Here is a 19,111-nt window from a genome sequence, read left to right on the forward strand (position 1 = left end):
TACTCTTCTATGCTACAATGGGTTGTGATCTGTTGGTTATTTGCACACTAGATGCATTTCTATTTGGGCCTTACGGCGAAATTTGAGGGAGATGGTTATTGGGGTGTTGAATGGTTGATTGCGCCTTGGTTATGGTCTTTCCGACTGTGGTATATTTTGTTATTTGCTTGTCCATGGTTATGGTCATGCACTTCGTGTACTTGATGTCGAATTGCGTGTGGTTGTTGATTTTGAGCATTGTGGCTTGAGGTATTTCATATGGACCGGTGTTTGGATGGGTCACACATTGCAGCAGGGTTATGTTGGGATATGATCCTTTGTGATAGATTTGTGTGTCTTGGTTCTACTATGTGTGATGAGTTCATAGCATTGCGTTTGTGGTGGTACTTGTTGAGCTTGCGGGACTGTTATTTCATTTGAGTCATTTTCCATGTTTGGGTGTATTTGAGTTGTTGCTTATTGATGCACGGATTTCATGGTATCTGGATCTAGGTGTTATTGTTGGGGTATGTCGGTCGATCAGCTTGTACCGAGTGAGATAAGGTTATTGAACCTGGAATGAGCACTATCGGGATTGAGTAAGGTATGTTTGGAGATGTGATGATGTGACTAGTCAGCTTAGAATTTGGACTATGGTTCTTATTTGGCGAGAGAGCTCCACGACTTGTTGATTTGATGGGTGGTTTTGAGTCTCTGGGTATTTTTTCATCATTGTCAGTGTACAAAGGTTTATAATAGGATTTTAATTGATATGAGGTTTGTTACCGGTACCGGGTTTGTTTTTTAGCAGCTATTGCAATAAAAAATTATTGCTTCGAGTATGCGAATTATGTGGTATATCATGTGATTACATCTTGGGTTATGGTTATGGATTGATACACTTATACAGTGTGTAGATGCGAATTTGGGTATTGTAAGGAATTTCGGATGTTGGAAATTGGGTTCCAAGGTTTATGGGCTAAGGTTGAAGGAAGAATCTTCAGTTATGTTGAGTTGACGGACTTATATGGATTGGGGTGAGGAGGGATCACCCTCGGGTATGTGCATGGTAAGGTTACATAGTGCTTTGACGGCTTTGGAACGACTCTTGGCACGTTCGAGGACGAACGCATGTTTAAGTGGGAGAGAATGTAACAACCCAGCCGGTCATTTTGAGCATTTGCATTCCGTTCAGTTGTTTGAAATCTTGAGTAGCTTCATATGATTATTATGACTTGTGTGAGTTTTGTCCTTTCTTAAGGCACAATAGATGGTTGAGAAGGGGTGTGAAGCATATATAGCCTTTGTGAGAGATGTCAGTGATTATACTCCTACCGTTGAGTCAGTTCCAGTAGTGAGAGATTTCCCAGATGTGTTCCCCGCAGACCTTCCGGGCATGCCACCCTATAGGGATATCAATTTTGGTATTGACTTGATTTCGGTCACTATGCCCATTTTTATTCCACCATATCGTATGGAACAAGTGGAGTTGAAGGAGTTAAAGGAACAACTATATGAGTTGCTTGCTAAGGGTTTCATCCGATTGAGTGTTTCGCCTTGGGGTGCTCCGGTTCTGTTTGTGAAGAAGAAGGATTGTACCTTCAGGGGGCCAGAGTGTTCTCGAAGATTGATTTGAGGTCAGGGTATCACCGGTGTAAGATTCAGGATCCAGATATTCTGAAGACTACTTTTAGGACTCAGTATGGTCACTACTAATTTCTAGTGATGTCATTTAGGCTAACCAATGCCGCAGCAGAATTTATGCACCTAATGAATAGTGTATTCCAACCATATACATAGAGAAGAAGTTATATGTAAAATTCTCAAAGTGTGAGTTCTTTCTCGATTTGGTGGCATTTTTGGGTCATGTGGTGTCTAGTGAGGGGATCACGGTAGATCCGAAAAAGATTGAAGCAGTTCAGAGTTGGCCCAGACCGTCTTCAATTGCTGAGATTTAGAGTTTCCTTGGGTTGCCATATATTATCCCTATTTCATTGATGGGTTTCTCATCCATTGCTGCACCTTTGACTAGATTGACCTAGAAGGGTGCTCTTTTCAAATGGTCTAAGGAGTGTGAGGCGAGCTTTCAAAAACTCGAGATTGCATTGACTACAGCCACAGTGTTGGTATTACCTATGGGTGCAGGATCTTACACTATGTATTATGATGAGTCGCATGTTGGGCTTGGCGTAGTGTTGATACAAGATGGTAGTGTGATTGCCTACGTGTCTTGGTAGTTGAAGGTTCATGAGAAGAATTACCCGATTCATGACTTGGAATTGGTAGCTATTGTTCATGCATTGAAGATTTGGAGGCATTATATATGTGGTGTCACATGTGAGGTCTATACCGACCACCAGAGTCTCCAGTATCTTTTCAAGTAATAGGAACTCAATTTGATGTAGCAGAGATGGTTAGAGTTTCCGAAAGAACATGATGTCACTATTCAGTATCATCCCGGGAAGGAGAATATGGTGGCCGATGCCTTGAGTACAAAGGCAGAGAGTATAGGCAGTTTGGCATACTTACCGGCAACAAAGAGTTAACCATGGATGTTCTGGCTCCGCCCAATCAGTTTGTGAGACTGGATGTTTCGGAGGCCAGCCGGGTTCTTGCTTGCGTGGTTTCTTGGTCTTCTTTATATGAGCGCATTAGAGAGTGTCACTATGATGACCCCCATTTGCTTGTCCTTAAGAACACAGTGCAGCACGGCGATGCCAAGGAGGTTTCTATTGGATATGACGGGGTGTTGCAGATGCAGGGCCGAATATGTGTGCCCAATGTGGATGGTTTGCGTGAGTTGATTCTTGAGGAGGCGCACAGTTCGCGGTACTCCATTCATCCGGGTGCCTCTAGGATGTATCACTATTTGAGGCAACACTATTAGTGGAGTATGTGGCTCGGTGCTTGAACTGTCCGTAGGTGAAGTACGAGTATCAGAGGCCAGGAGGTTTACTTTAGAGACTTGAGATTCCCGAGTGGAAGTGGGAGCGTATTACCATGGATTTCGTTGTAGGGATCCCATGGACATTGAAGAAATTTTATGTAGTATGGGTTATTGTAGATAGGCTGACCATGTCGGCGCATTTCATCCCGGTGGTGACTACCTATTCTTCAGAGCAGATAGCTCAGATCTATATCTGTGATGTTGTTCGTCTCCATGGTATGCCGGTGTCCATTATCTTTGAATGCGGCACGCAGTTTACATCGCAGTTTTGGAGAGACGTACAGTATGATCTAGGCACACTTGTTGAGTTGAGTACAACATTTCACCCCCAGACAGACGGGCAGTCTGAGCGCACCATTTAGATCTTAGAGGATATGCTATGCGCTTGTGTTATAGATTTTGGGGGTTCTTGGGATCAGCTCTTGCCACTTGTAGAGTTTTCCTACAACAACAACTACCAATCGAGTATTCAGATGGCCCTTTATGAGGCCCTATATGGGAGAGGTTTCGTTCTCTAGTTGGTTGGTTTGGGCCGGCTGAGGCTAGGTTGTTGGACACTGATCTGGTTCGGGATGCTTTGGAGAAAGTCAAGTTGATTCATAATTGGCTTCGTACAGCACAGTCTAGATAGAAGTGTTATGCTGATCGAAGTGCTCGTAATATAGAATTTATGGTGGGAGAGAGGGTTTTGCTTCGGGTATCACCCATGAAGGGTGTGATGAGGTTTGGGAAGAAGCGCAAGTTGATCCCTATGTAAATCGGTCATTTTAAGATCCTTGAGAGAGTTGGTGAGGTGAACAACAAACTTGCATTGCCACCCAGCCTATCGGCGGTCCACCCGGTGTTCCTTGTTTCCATGTTGTTAAAGTATTATGGTGATCCATCCCATGTATTAGATTTCAGCTCAGTGCAATTGAACAAGGATTTGACTTATGTTGAAAAGCCGATAGCTATATTGGAGAGACAAGTTCGAAAGTTGAGATAAAAAATATTGCTTTTGTGATGGTTTAATGGAGGGGTCATCCAGCCGAGGAAGCAACCTAGGAGACCAAGCATGGCATGCAGAGTCATTATCCTTACCTTTTCATGACATCGGGTATGTATCTATGCACGTTCGAAGATGAACGTATGTTTAAGTGGGGGAGAATGTAACCACCCAGACCGACCGTTTTGAGCTCTAGCGCGTCGTTTGACAGTTTTAGTCCTTAAGTAGCTTCACTTCATGTTTTACGACTTGTACGAGTAGTAGGAATCGAATTTCGGGAAGTTCAGAGTTGATTCGGATAGAAAATTCTCAATTCGGAAGCTTTGGGTTGTTCATCGCGATCGCGTAGTGTTGACTTTGAGGTGGCGAAGTTGTTTTTCGCGATTGCAGGGATATGTTCCCGATCACAGAAAGCGTTGGTCTGAGGCATGAAGGCTTGGCCTTCGCGTTCACGGAGCTGGGCTCGCGTTCGCTTAGGCTGATCAGGCAGAGGTTTGCGATTGTGTAGCTTTTGTCGCGTTTGCGTAGAGTGAAATCTGGGACAGTTGAATTTGGCCTTCGCGATCGCAAATATATTCCCGCGATCGCGAAGAGGAAGGGCTTGGGCAAACTTCAATTTATTTCGCGAAGAGGTGTCGTGGCTTTTATCGATGTTTGAATGTTTGAAAGTTGATAGAAGGTTTCGATTGTCGATTTGTAGTTTTGATGTTGTTTGGTGTGATTTGAGGCCTCGAATAGGTTTGCGTCATGTATTGGGATTGGTTGGTGTGATTGGATGGGGTCCTGGGGGCCTCGGGTGTGATTCGGAGTGGCTTCGGACCATTTTCCCTTTGTTTGTGATTGCTGGATTCTTGTGTTTGAGTATTTCATCGCGATCGCGTAGATAGGTTCGCGATCGCGTAGTGTTGAATAGGAGCTGACGAAGTTGTTCTTCGTGATCGCAGGGATAGGTTCGCGATCGCGGAAGGCGTTGGTCTGAGGCATGAAGGTTTGGCCTTCGCGTTCGTAGAGCTGGGCTCTCGCTCGCATTCGCGTAGGCTGATCAGGCAGAACTTCACGATCACGCGGCTTTTGTCACGTTCGCGAAGAGGGAAATCTGGGGCGGCTGAATTTTGGCCTTCGAGATCACGAAGGTATTTCCGCGATCGCGAAGAGGAAGGGCCTGGGCAGACTTCAATTTATTTCAGGTTTTGGGTTATTTCTTCCATTTCTCTCTTGGTTTGGCCGATTTTTGGAGAGCATCAAGGGGATATTTTCATCATCTATTGCAAGGTAAGTAATTCCCACATATTGTAAGATACTTATATGGTTTCTATAAGGATTTAACATGGAAATTTGTGGAAATATTTTTTTTATTTTGAAGAAAAACCTAGAAATTTATTTTTTGGATTTTGACCACGAAATTGGACATGGAATTTGAAATAAATGATATATTTTAGTTTGTGGTGTCATGCGTAAAGTTTATCTTCGAAAATATTCGGAATTCGGGCACGTAAGCTCGAGGGTTGACTTTGTTGACTTTTCGAGCGAATTTGGGAATTGTTATAAATTGATTAATTATGAGTATTAGAGTGTATTTTTATTGGTTTTCACATTGTTTGACTAGTTTCGGATCGTTTGTCTCTGAATCGAGGTGTTAAAGAGGCATTGGAGCTGGTTATGGAATTTCGGATCGTGGTAAGTCTCATGTCTAACCTTGTGAGGGGGGAGACAACCCATTAGGTGATGTAATTATTATGTGCTACTGATTGTGTGTGCTACGTATGCACGAGCTGACGAGAGTCCGTACGTAGCTAAAGCATGTTTATGTCCGGGTAGACTTAGGACTTTATTATGTAATATTTGAATTGTTTGGACTCATTTTGCTAGCTTAATTAGTTGAAATTATAATTAAAATTGATTTAGAAACATATATATATAATAGGCTGAGCTTTATCACCTTGAGTTGTTGCCAAGATATTTGATAAACGTAAAGGGGTATATTCACTATTATGCACCTGTATCTGTGTTGTAAGCATGTGACTCGTAATTCGATAAGTTTCTTCCTTTCTTGTGGAGCGGGTCGAACGCCTATGCAGTATAATAGATGCATCTATGGTTCGTGCCGGTCGACCCTCGGTAGTGTACACATTATTCTGGATCGGGCCGTATAACCTCGGTCTAATCGTGCGTTATATTGCTAGCAGTCCGAATATTCACGAGATTATCCTTCCACCGATGCCTGGCATTTTATATGGTACCTCGTATCCGTTTGATACTGGCACTTGATACATCTGAGCTGCTTAGATAGAATACGAGACTGAGAAATTTATATCTTTAAAAGAAATTTTTGCAAGATTATGCAACTTAAGGTTTGACCCCATTATTACTGGTGTGCTTCATAACTGCTTATGATTTATCATATTTCTTTATTGGACCTCTAGTAAGTGTCGATGTCGACCCCTTATCACTTCTTCTCTGGGTTAGGCTAGATACTTACTGGGTATGCGTTGATTTACGTACTCATGATGCACCTCTGCACTAAATGTGCAGGATCTGCCAGGTTTATTTGTTGGTTATCTTGGCGTGTACGCGTAGCTGCTGAGGAGACATTATGGTGAGCTGTATTCCAGGCTACGTATCGCAGCCCACAGAGTCTCTATCGTGCTATTTACTTTATTTTGTCTTATTTACTGTAGGGCCCCATAAAATTTCACCCAGAACCTGGGGTTTCGTGATGTCAAGATAGACTTATGTGTTGATGATTGTAGAAAATATTGCGTTGGGGAGTTGAAGAAACTTTTTGGCAGAGCAGGGCATTTCTGTGGCCCACTATGCGACCGCAGAATTACTCTTGTAAGACCCCGTAAAATGTTACCTAAAACCTGGAGTTTCGTGATGCCAAGGTAGACTTATCCATGTTGAAGAAGCTGGTTGGAGATCCGTCGCTTATTGTTCCGGTTGAGACTATTGAGGTTAATGAAGAAATGTCGTATGAAGAAATTCTAGTTGCCATTCTTGATAGGCAAATTCAAAAGTTGAGGAACAAAGAAATCGCCTCCGTGAAAGTGTTATGGTGAAGCCAACAAGTCGAAGAGGCCACCTGGGAACTAGCATGAAACATTCCGGAGGTAAGTTCTGCGGCACATTTATAACGACTTGACTTATCATTTTGAACATTTACGCTCCTTTTAACTATTTGAAGTATTGTGTAGCTTCATATGCTGTATTATGACCAAGTTTGAGTCTGCTTTTGTATTCGACCTCAGAATGGAGTTTTGATGATTCCGTTAGGTACAGATGGTGATTTTGGACTCGGGCGCATGCCTGAAATTTAATTTGGATATTTCAAGGATGTTTCGACGTCATTTCTTCGAGTATAAGTGGTATCCCATTAAGCAAATGAGCTCCAAATTCAGTTTTGATTAAAGCATTTGATCCGTATGGATATTATGGAGCCACAGCAAAAAGAATCGTCGAATTTGGACATCGTATGAGAGAGTTATGCCCATTTTCAGGTGAAATAGAAATAATTTCCCATCTTCAAGGTGAGTAATCCCTACTAATTTGGTGTTTCATTATATCATTTCCACCCTAAAACTAACTCAATCTTCCAAAAGGTAATCCTACACCCTTAGACTTACATGTATGGATATTTTATGGGAATATGAGTATGAATTAAGTATTGGGACTTATGGTTTGGTGATTGGAAGCCATAAGTTCCCAATTTAAATACATAACCATTGTAGAGATTGAAAGGTGATTATTTGATGGAATTTTGTTAGTTGGGTATGGATGGATGGTCATGTATGTGATGTTGGAAGTTCTGAATTGTTTAATAATGATGGTGGGATAAATTGTTGGTAAATGGTAGTAGTTGGATGAACTAATTCTATGGGTAAGTGATGTAGAGATTCATGCCTAATAGATGTTTGATAAAATGCCTAAATGGCCTAAACAATGGATTTTGTTACTAATATTGGTTCCATTGGATGTTGTTATTGTAGATTGAAGTTTCTTAGTGTAGCGGATCATTGTAGTATCATTAAGGGACGAATTTGAGATATGTTGGCTAAACTTTCTCTCTTAGAATCGAATTCCATAATGTTCCCGTAAGTTCAAGTATGGTTGGCTCAAGATTTCTAATTTCTATATTCCGGGTTATCTCCTATAAACTTGGCTATTCCGAATGAGCCTTATGTCGAAAGATATATGTTCAAAGTATGGTTTGCGTATTAAAATATTATGACTTTGAGTCGTGTTTTAAATGAAAACTAGTATACCAATTGGGTGTAAAAAACTCGATGTGCTTAAGACTCTAAATTGCACATATGTGTACCTAAATTGGGGATATAGAGTGTGGCCAACGTTCCAAGAATTTAAGTTATGATTGTGGCTAGTAGTGAAAATAAAATGAGAGGATGCAATAAAGAATATGAAATGAGCCTCGACTCAATTGTTTAAAAATGATTTCGAAAATAGAATTGCCTAAAAGCTTTTGTACTCAATTCAAGCCCATAAGTGGCTTCTTTAACTAATGCTTTTCTTTATAAATATATCCAGTGTGATTCGAGTTCTTATATACCCAGGTCTTGAAATTGTACATTGTCATTTCTGGGGAAGAGTATTGCAAGAATAAATGGTGTATTGACTGTTTATGATTTCGATGTGTGTTTCTATTGCTGGTTGGTATGCCCCATTCTTTGGGAAGAAACCTTTTTTTGTTTAAAGTTCCCATTACAAATGGATTTGAAGTATATGATTTCTGAAATATTCTGTATGTTGACATTTGATGGTGGTCCTTGAAAATAAAAAAGGTGAAACTGTGGAACATGAAATACGGCCACCGTGCCAGGAATAAAAAATCTTGTGAATGGCCAAATAAGCCAAGGAAATATTATTGTTGTGAGTGATTGGAAATACTAATGAGAATTTATACAATGTGAAAGAGGTTGAGGTGAGTACAATTGTATTTATGTTACCTTCGTGTGCAAATCAAATAATAAAAAATAATTTTGGGAGTATCATTAGCAAAACCGAGAAAGGGTGGGTCATAAGGCCCACACCTGAAACTACACGTGCCGGTGTAGGGGTGGATTGTGATTATTCCCCTTATTTGGGATGAAATTGAAATATTGGTGAAATTGTGATATTATTCCCCTTAATTGGGATGAAACTGGTAACAATTATGGATTGGAAAAGTCAACCCACACAGCATATATGGGAAGGCGGCCTAGCCGATCGGGTGTGATCGAACTCCGTGCTAACAAAGACGGTGGTATATCGGTGCTAATGACCTCCCAACCAAAAATATATATTATTTTCGTATTTTAAAAATTGTTATGGTTCAATTGGGCATTTGGATATTGTTGATTTTGACTTACTGTTTCTATGGTTTTCCTTTTCTTATATGGTCATTCTATTTTGAAAGAAGACTTTTAGCTTTACATACTAGTACTATTCGACGGTACTAATGTCCCTTTTGTCGGGGACGTTGCATTTTTAATGGATGCAGGTGGTTCCACAGCAGGCAACATTGATCTATGATAGCGGTACACTCTCTTCAGCTGACTTGGTGAGCCTCCGCTTCATTTCGGGGTCATGTATCTTTTGTTTCTCATGTACTGTGTTTTGAGTTATAGTCGGGGCCTTGTTGCCGGTATTTCCATATTATTCTTTAGTTGTACTTAGAGGCTCTGTAGACAGGTTGTGGGTGGTGTTTGATGTGGGGAATTGAACTAGAAATGTTGGTATTTGGCAAACATGTTTTTCATTATATCTATAAACTTGTACTATTTTGGAAATATTGAATGATGCTGTTAATGGGAATAAAATGGAAGTGGTTAATGAAATCTTTTCAGTAATTGATTAACGGAGTACATCTCCTCTTTATTCAGGGATGAATTTGGGTAGAAGGAAATCTAACGGGCTTGCTCACCCGGGTTTACTCGGTTGAGCGACGGTTGCGCTCCCCGGGTTTGGGGCATGACAGCATTATGCGACCGCAGAATAGGTCTATGGACCGCCGACCGGTCACAAAGTGAGGCAGAAATGCCCAGTTCTAGAGGGCCATTGTGTAGCCCATTTTACGGACCGGGGAAGAGTTATGCGGTCGCATATGCGACCACAGATCTGCATCGGGGCTTTATTTTTTCGGTTTTATAAACCCGACCCCATTCTTATAAAACAATCTTAGGGATCATTTTAGAAGGTTCAAACTTATATTTTAGTGAGAGGAAGGTGGTCTAGAGTGAGGAAAGGAATTTCTATGTAATTGTTCATCAATCTTTGCTCAAGCCTTGAAAATTTCACAAGGGTAACGCACAAGGTCTTCAACCAAAAAGGTAAGATTCTAGCCCTAGCCTTCAATTTCGAGATTTAGCTGAAAATAAGTAATAAGCCAAGCAACTCTTGGGTGTGGGAGTTGTTCATTATGCATGCATGTACTATCTAGGGTTGTGGGAAGATTGTTGAGCTCAATTGGGTAGACTTTGGGTAGTGAATTGGACGAATCCACCATAGGAGGAGCTTGAACTCATGATACCCACCTAGTGTTTGATAAAATGCTCAAATGAGCTGGAACCATGAACTCCCTCCTAATTTGTCTTCAATTTTTCTATGTCTCTAAATAAATCGAAGTTGCTAGGATTTTCGGAACTGTGTAGTGAATTAAGGAAAGCTCAAAGCGAGGTATGAAGGCTAAACTCTTTTTCTTGTATTGGAATCCCCGTATTCTTACAAAACTCCATCGTGTGAAGTTCGAATATGGAACGCTATTGATGTGTGGTATTCAAATACGTAAAATTGATTTCTGATTGGTATAATGTGTTAGAACCCTCGTGTGTTAATTATTCTCTATTTTTGACTTAATTATGTTATACCCCTTTTGGGAAGAAGATCTTATATGAAATCAATGTGATTAAACACTTATTTCTCATATGATGAAACATGTTCCTACACTTGCTAAGGCCAAATGTGCCAAATGGTTGATTTAAAAGGGACTCTTTTGTACAAACTATTATCGTTTTGGTAATCCGAAATGTGGCATTATGAATACAGCTCCACCCACATATATTGGAGTGAGGTGTCGGGGCCACTTTGTGTAGAGTTGTGGCATTGTGAATACACCTCCACCCGCATACATCGGGGTGAGGCGGCAGGGCTGCTTTGTGTAGAGTCTGTGGCATTGTCAATATACCTCCACCCGCATAGATTGGGGTGAGGCGGCAGGGCCTCTTTGTGTAAATGTAGCTGTAGAGGATCCCCGACTTAAGAATTTATAAATGTTATTGATAGCTCTTAATAAATCTGTTATAGCTTTAATGGCTATCTAAGCTTTTTATTGTTACCATGATTCATCATATTCATGCTGTATTTTCAAGTCCTTGAATAGGTGTTTGGTTTTCATACTAGTACTATTCGACATGTACTAACGTCCATGTTTCTGGGGGCCGCTGCATCTTTAATGGATGCAGGTGGTTCCACAGCGAAGGGCATTGACCAGTGATAGTGGTACACTCTTTTCCCAGCTGGCTTGGTGAGCCCCACTTCATTTTAGGATCGTGCATCTTTTGCTATATAGGTATTATGTTTTGAGGTATAACCGGAGCCTTGTTGCCGGCACTATCATTGTACTCTTTTGTATCTATTAGAGGCTCCAAAGACATGATGTGGGTTGTTTATTGGTATTGGGAAGGTCAAGATAGAAATGTTGTATGTGTATTACATATTCCACTTCAACTATGAAAGTGTATGTATTTTGAGACTTTATAAATGAAGTAACTAATGGTGATGGAGTTAGTGTTGTTCATGAACCCTCTTGCTGTTAATTAATGATGTTTACCTTCTCTTTATTTATGGGTGAGTTGGGTACAAGGAAATCTAGCAGGCTTGCTCGGCCGTGTTATCTCGGTTGAGCGTCGGTCGCGCTCCCCGAGGTCGGGTCATGACAACTCTGTGGGCCACAGATCCGCCGCAGAGTGAAGCAAAGAATTGGCCTGTTTTTGGAGATTGTTTTGCGGTCCATTATGCGACCGCATAACCATTTCGCGGGCCGCACAATCTATCGCAGACCGAGCATAAAGATTTCTGGAGGGGAGTTCTGCGGTGCATTATGCGACCGCAGACCTGACCAGAACAACCCAGTTCTTAACATCACTTCAGCGGACCATTTTGTGGATTGCATATCCATTCTGTGGTCCACTCTGTGACCGCAGAGCTGTGTTCGGAGGGTCCATTTTTTGGTTTTATAACCCGATCCTATTTCGATATATAGATGTAAAAGGCCATTTTTGAAGCAAAAATCTGATATTTGAGCTTGAGGAAGTTCCATAGAGTGAGAGGGAAATCTCCTAATCTAATTGTTGACCAATTCTTGCTCAAAAGTTGGAAGATTTACAAGGAGAACCTCACAGGTTCTTTATCCAAGAGGTAAGGTTCCACATCCTAGTCTCAATTTCGAATTCGAGGTAGAAGATGGTTAATGGGGAGTGTGATTCTTGGGTGTGAGAGTGTATCTATCCATGCATGTACAATCATGAGTTGTGGGAAGGTAGTTGCGCTCAAATGGGTAGACCTTGGGTTGTGGGGTGAAGGAAATACACCATAGGAGAAGCTAGAAATCATAATGCCCACCTAGTGTTTGATAAAATGCTCAAATAAGCTAGAACCATGAACTCCTTCCTAATTTGTGTTTAAATTTATTATATTTCTAAATAGATCGAAATGGCTAAGATTTCCGAACATTGTAGTAATTTAAGGAAGCTCAAGGCGAGGTATGTTGGCTAAACTACTCTCTTAGAATTATATCCCACGATGTTCGTGTAAGTTCCGAGTTGTTCATTTTAAATTTGCTATTCCGAATAAGTGTGGTGTCGAAAGGTATATATATATATATATATATATATGTCCAAAATATGTTCCGAATACTCTTATAATATCATGTTGTTCTTCAGGAGCATGTTCAAAGCATGAGTCATGTATTAAACTGTTGTGACTTCAAGTCATGTTCAAATGGAAGTTGTTATGCCAAATTGTGTAAGAAATCTCCATGTTCCAAACACCCTTATTTGCTCACATGTATATTTGAAGTCTTAATTTGAAAATCCTTGTTGTTGATTATCCATGATGAAATTTCAAAGTGAAAGAAAAGAGCATGAAATATGATGTGTGGCCAACGTGCCAAGAATGATATTGTGTTATGGCCATTGGTGCCAATGAAATGAATGATATGTGAAAGATTATGAAATGAGTGGTAAATCCTTTAAATACTATATGCTTTGGGAGTATCGTTTAGTCACCGAGGAAGGATAGGTCAAAATAACCTAACCCCAAAACTACATGTGCCGGTGTAGGAGCGATTGAGGGGTAAATCACCGTATTAATATTATGAGGTTGTTCCCCCTTATATTGGATGAGTTGATGTGTTGAGATGTTTCCCCTTAAATGGGGTGAGATTATTGCTAGCAATATGTGATGTGATGTCGACCCACACGGCATTGTGGTGAGATGACTTAGCCGATCGAGCTGAGATCGGACGCCATGTAACGCACATGGTGGTATTGTGAGTGGATGTCTCAGGGAGAGACGGCTTAACCGATCGGACTTAGATCGGACTCCGTGCTAAAAATACGGTGGTGTATCGGTTCTAAAGATCTCCCAACTTAAAAAGATTGCGAGTTCGTATGATTTTCTTAGACGTGTGTGGATATTTGGTTTGGAGCCCCAAGGGCTCGGGTGAGTTTCAGACATGTTTCAGAAAGATTTCGACTGAAAACAGGTTGATGGGTGCTGCAGTTGTCGCGCATAGTGCGACGCAGTAGTGAAATTTTATGTCAGAAGATTGACAAAGTTTAGAGGCTGGGTTTCTTTGGTTTGACAAGAAAAAGCACTAATGCTACGCACTAATGACACATGAAAAGTAATAAGTTTGCAAGTTTTCCCACTTCAGCTAGGAAAGGGTGATTTCGTCTAGGCCCTACCCTACTTGGTATAAATACATGGAAAAACGTTATTTTCTAGACTTTTGACATACTTTAGACACAAGGAGGCTAAGGAGGAGTTGGAAGAACACGGGCATAAGGATTTCATCATTCCTTCCTCACTCAAGACCCGAGTTTGGATTGAATTTATGTTTTCCTATACTTTTATTATATTTGTGATGCATTACTCCATGTCTATGGAGTAGTTCTCTTTAGGGTTTGATAGATTTGGTGTATTGATGATTGTTTATAGATTATAACTCTAGTTTTATGTATTGAAGCATTTTTGGATAATTTAATTGTTGCATCTATATTCACTTGTTCATGTAATCGAGAGAGGCATAACTTGTGATATCTTTGCATCATATTGTTAGTTGAGTTCATTAATTTGTCTGAGTAATCAAAAGAGGCTGGTTGAATCATTGATTAAACCTAGTTATGAGGATAATTGAGAAAGGTTCTCCTAAAGACCAATCCACTATGCATTCTTGCATATCTTCACATAGCTTAAATTGGTCCATCTCGCGAGGTTGAGACTTAATCAAGAGAGGATTTTCTACTAAACGTTTGAACTAATAATCGAGTGAATTTGAGAGACTCACTTGAGCATTAGAAGTGAATCATCTAGAGTTAAATCCCAAACAATTATCTTGGACCTATCCTATCAAAACCTTATTTCCTTCCACTGATAACCTTCTTTGCTTGTTCCTTGTTTCAATTGTCACTAGTCAATAGCTTTAGATTCTTAGTTAATTTTAGCATTAATCATATAAATCTCAACTGTTGATTCTTTTGAATAGCAATCGAGCTAGAAACTACGAGAATACTCTTTAAATTAAATCCTAGTGGATACGATATTTTACTATGCTATATTTGATTAGCGAGCATAATTTTAAGTGTGTGTTTAGAGCTAGTCACATTTTGGCGCCGTTGCCAGGAATTGGCAATCAATAATGTTTGAAATAGTTTGTAGTGCTAATTCAGGATTTTTTTCTTTTTATTTCTATTTTCTCTCTTTACGTTTGGTGCTCTTTGACTGTGCACAGGTTACAGGTTAAGATTGGTGCATGACTCGAGCTTCTGCGAAAGAAGTGCTACCATACAAGCCCGAGATAGAAAAACAACTACGACAGCTGAGGAAGGAAAGAACTCTCACCGAGATGTTAGAAAAGGTTGGGCAATCCTCAACCAAAGAACTTATGGCTGGAAATGGTGATGATAATGTAGAGTTGGCTGCAAGGGAGGCAGCCCAACAACGAGAAAATTCTGCACGGGATGCTGAGGAAGCAGCTATTATAGATGCACAGATTATCTACGAAGAAGAGAGGGGTCAGAGAATTTCTCAAAATCAACCCTTGGTTGCAGACCAGTTCGGGAATATAGCTCCCATGCCTAGGAGACAACTAGGCAATTATGCTAGACGGTCTACAATCAAGGCTTATCAAGTGTTAGACCACCTCCAATTACAGCTAACAATTTCGAGTTAAAGAAAGGGTTGCTTCAAACCATTCAGAACTGATGTGTCTTCATAGGAAAGATAAACAAAGATCCAAACACACATTTAATGGACTTCGAGGAGATTATGTACACTTTTCAATACAATGGGGTGTCACAAGATGCAGTGTAATTAAGGGCATTCCCCTTTCCACTTAAAGATGATGCAAATCAATGGCTTCGAAGCTTGCCCACGGGATCGATTAGAATATTTGAGGAGATGACCAGAAAATGCCTTGATAAATATTTCTCCTAAGCTAAGACGGGCAAGTTTAGAAGATAAATCCATAACGTTTGCCAGAAAGAGACTGAAACCTATTTTGAAGCATGGGAGAGGTTTAAGGAGATTGTTAGGAAGTGTCAACATAGTGGAATTGAACTCTGGATGCAACTCCAGGACTTTTGGGATGGATTGACACTGGCCTTGCATAGAACATTGAGCAATGTAGTTGGAGGCCCCTTGATGAAGAAGACTCCAGAGGAGATAGTTACAATTCTTGATGAGTTATCAGAAGATGCTAATCAGTGGCCCTCGGAGAGTGCTGGAAGAAGAAGATCAACAGGTGTTCACCAAGTTGATGCTAACACATCTGTATATGTACAGTTTGATGCTATGGATGAAGAAATATGAAAGCTGACCTTAGCCTCGATGCAAAATGAGCCTCACGCAGCCTGTGATATATATGGAAGAGGACATCCTACTCATGAGTGTCAAGCCTCAACTGAGGAAGTGAATGATGTGAGAAATTATAATTTTAATGCAATGGCTCAGAAGCATCCATGTTTTTCATGGAGTTCAACTGGGGGTACCGCTAATGCATGACAACAAAACAACCCCAGATTTCAGGGACAAAGAGATCTTGGTTTTATGAATCAGCCGAGGTAGTAGCTTCAGCCTCAATAGCCCAATCAGCCTGGTCTAGAAAATTTCATGAAGGCCTTCATTGTGAAAACTTCTGAAAGATTTGAAATACAAGGGGCAGAAATTCAAAATTTAGAGACGCAAGTGGGACATATTGCAACAATATTATCTGAGAGGGTTCTAGGCACTCTCTCTGCTGATACTGAAAGAAATTCCAAAGAAACAGTAAATGCTGTAACATTGAGAAGTGAGCAAGTGTTGAAAGATCCCACCCCGATCCAGAAAGATGTGAAACTTGAAAAAACAAAGTGGGGAGCGGCTGAAAAGTGATGATGATAAGAAGAAGAAAAGCCAGAAGAACGCTGAGAAAAAGAAGAAGGGATAAAATTTGAGAAGGGAGGAACCTAAGGAGAGCGAGCATATGCCTGTGCTACCTTTACCTCAAACGTTATGTAGAGAAAAGCTCGACAAGCAATTTGAGAGATTTCTGGATGTGCTGAAACAGGTTCATGTAAACTTACCATTCATAGAAGTGCTTTCATGAATGCCTTCTTATGCTAAATTCTAGAAGGAGATCCTTACAAAGAAGAAGAAAATAGAGGAGACTTCAGTGGTCGAGCTCACAGAGCATTGCAGTGCTATATTGCAAAATACACTCCCACAAAAGTGTGAAGATCCAGGGTGTTTTACTATACCTTTCACTTTAGGAACTATTAATTTTGATAAATCTTTATATGATTCTGGTGCCTCAATTAATTTAATGCCTCTATATATTTACAAGAAACTGGAGAAGGAGATTGGGGAGATAAAGTTGGCACCAATATCTTTGCAGCTGGCAGACCAAACTATAAGACCCCGTAAAATATTTTCTTAAAAATCAGGGTTCTATGATGCCGGGGCAGGCGTAGAGGTTAATAATAGTAGAAATTCTTCGGGCTTTTTGGATTGAACAGTGCGCTGGGGAGTTGAAGAAAATGTTGGACAGAAGTAGGCATTTTTGGGCCGCAAAACCACTCTGCGGACCGCAGGATGGTCACAGAGTGGGTCAGTTTTCTGGGTCATTTTGATGTCAAATTTCGCGGCCATTATGCGACCGCATAACCACTTCGCAGGCCGCACTCTTGTTGCATATCCCGCTTTGGGATTCTTCGGAGGAAGGTTCTGCGGTGCACTATGCGACCGCAGAACCATTCTGCGGTGTATTATGAGACCACAGAACAGGTCTGCGGGCTGCATAGTGATCGCAGACTGGGTTAGTCACGCCCAGTTTTGGAGGCCAAATTATGCGGACCGCATATCAATTATGCGATCGCAGACCTTGTTCCGGAGCTCCATTTTTGGGTTTTTAAAACCCGACCCTACTTCATTAAATACACGCTTTGGGCCATTTTTGAGCTAAATCTGAGACTTTTAGAGTGAGAGAGTGCCTTAGTGTGAGAATGTGTTCTTCAACAACTTGTTCTTCAATTCTTGCTCGATTCTTGGAAGATTATCAAGGAAAACTCACTAGGTCTTCATCCTAAAGGTAAGATTCTACACCCTAACCCTCAATTTCAAATTTTGTCTAGAAATGGGTAATTAGTAAGATAATATTTGGGCATGGGAGTTGTCCATCTTACATGCATATGTTATCAAAGGGTGTGGGAAGATTGTGGAGCTAAAAATGGTAAAGAATGGGTTGTGGGATGATGGAATCCTCCATAAAAGGACCTTAAAATATTGATGCATACCTAGTGTTTGATAAAATGCTCAAATGAGCAAGAACCATTATCATCCACCTAATTTTGATTCAATTTGTTACATTTTCAAAATAGATTAAAGTTGCTAAGATTTCCAAAATATTTTAGAGTGTAAGGAAGCTCAAGTGAGGTATGTTGGCTAAACTTTCTCTCTTAGAATCGAATTCAATAATGTCCTCGTGAGTTTCAAAGTATGGGTTGCGTATTAAAATGTTATGGCTTTGAATCGTATTTCAAATGAAAGCTAGTATGCCAAATTGTGTGAGAAAATCTCAATATTCTTAAGACTCTTAATTGCTTGTATGTGTACCTAAAGTCTTGATTGGAAATGTCTTATTGTTGATAATCTATGAAGATGGTTGGAAATGAAATAATTGAATTGGGGGTATAGTGTGTGGCCAACGTGCTAAGAATTTAAGTTATGATTCTTGCTAGTAGTGCAAATGATTTGAGAGGATGCGATAACTAATATGAAATGAGCCTCGACTCAATTGTTTAAGAATGATTTTGAAAATAGAATTGCCTAAAAGCTTTTGTACTCAATTCATGCCCATAAGTGGTTGCTTTAACTAATGCTTTGCTTTACAAATATATCCATTGTGATTCGAGTTCTTACATACTCAGGTGTTGAAATTGTATATCATCATTTCTGGGAAAGAGTATTGCAAGAATAAATAGTGTATTGATTGCTTATGATTTGATGTGTGCTTGCATTGATGGTCGGTATGCCCCATTATTTGGGAAGAAACCTTTTGTGTTTAAAGTTCCCATTACTAATAAATTTGAGTTATATGATTGCTGAAATATTCTATATGTTGATATTTGATGGTGATCTTTCAAATTGAAAGAGGTGAAAGTGTGGAATATAAAATACGGCCACCCTGCCATGAATAAAGAATCTTGTGAATGGCCAAATGAGCCAAGGAAATATTGTTGTTGTGAGTGTCTGGAAATACTAATAAGAATTTATACAATGTGAAAAATGTTGAGGTGCGTACAATTGTATTTATGTTACCTTGTTTGTAAATCAAATAAAAAAAATATTTTTGGGAGCATCATTAGCAAAACCGAGGAAGGGTGGGTCATAAGGCCCACACCTGAAACTACACATGCCAGTGTAGGGGTGGATTGTGATTATTCCCCTTA

The 19,111-nt window shown here is 40.2% G+C and overlaps 1 non-coding gene across 1 annotated transcript; it reads right to left on the reverse strand.

Moving 5' to 3' along the window:
* Positions 1-15,632: 15,632 nt before the first annotated feature.
* Positions 15,633-15,739, reverse strand: LOC117274405 (small nucleolar RNA R71). The gene has a single exon (XR_004504512.1). It is a non-coding gene; the product is annotated as a small nucleolar RNA R71 (small nucleolar RNA).
* Positions 15,740-19,111: the final 3,372 nt, after the last annotated feature.

The sequence above is a fragment of the Nicotiana tomentosiformis genome, chromosome 3 (assembly GCF_000390325.3).
Source record: "Nicotiana tomentosiformis chromosome 3, ASM39032v3, whole genome shotgun sequence".
Classification (NCBI taxonomy): Eukaryota; Viridiplantae; Streptophyta; class Magnoliopsida; order Solanales; family Solanaceae; genus Nicotiana; species Nicotiana tomentosiformis.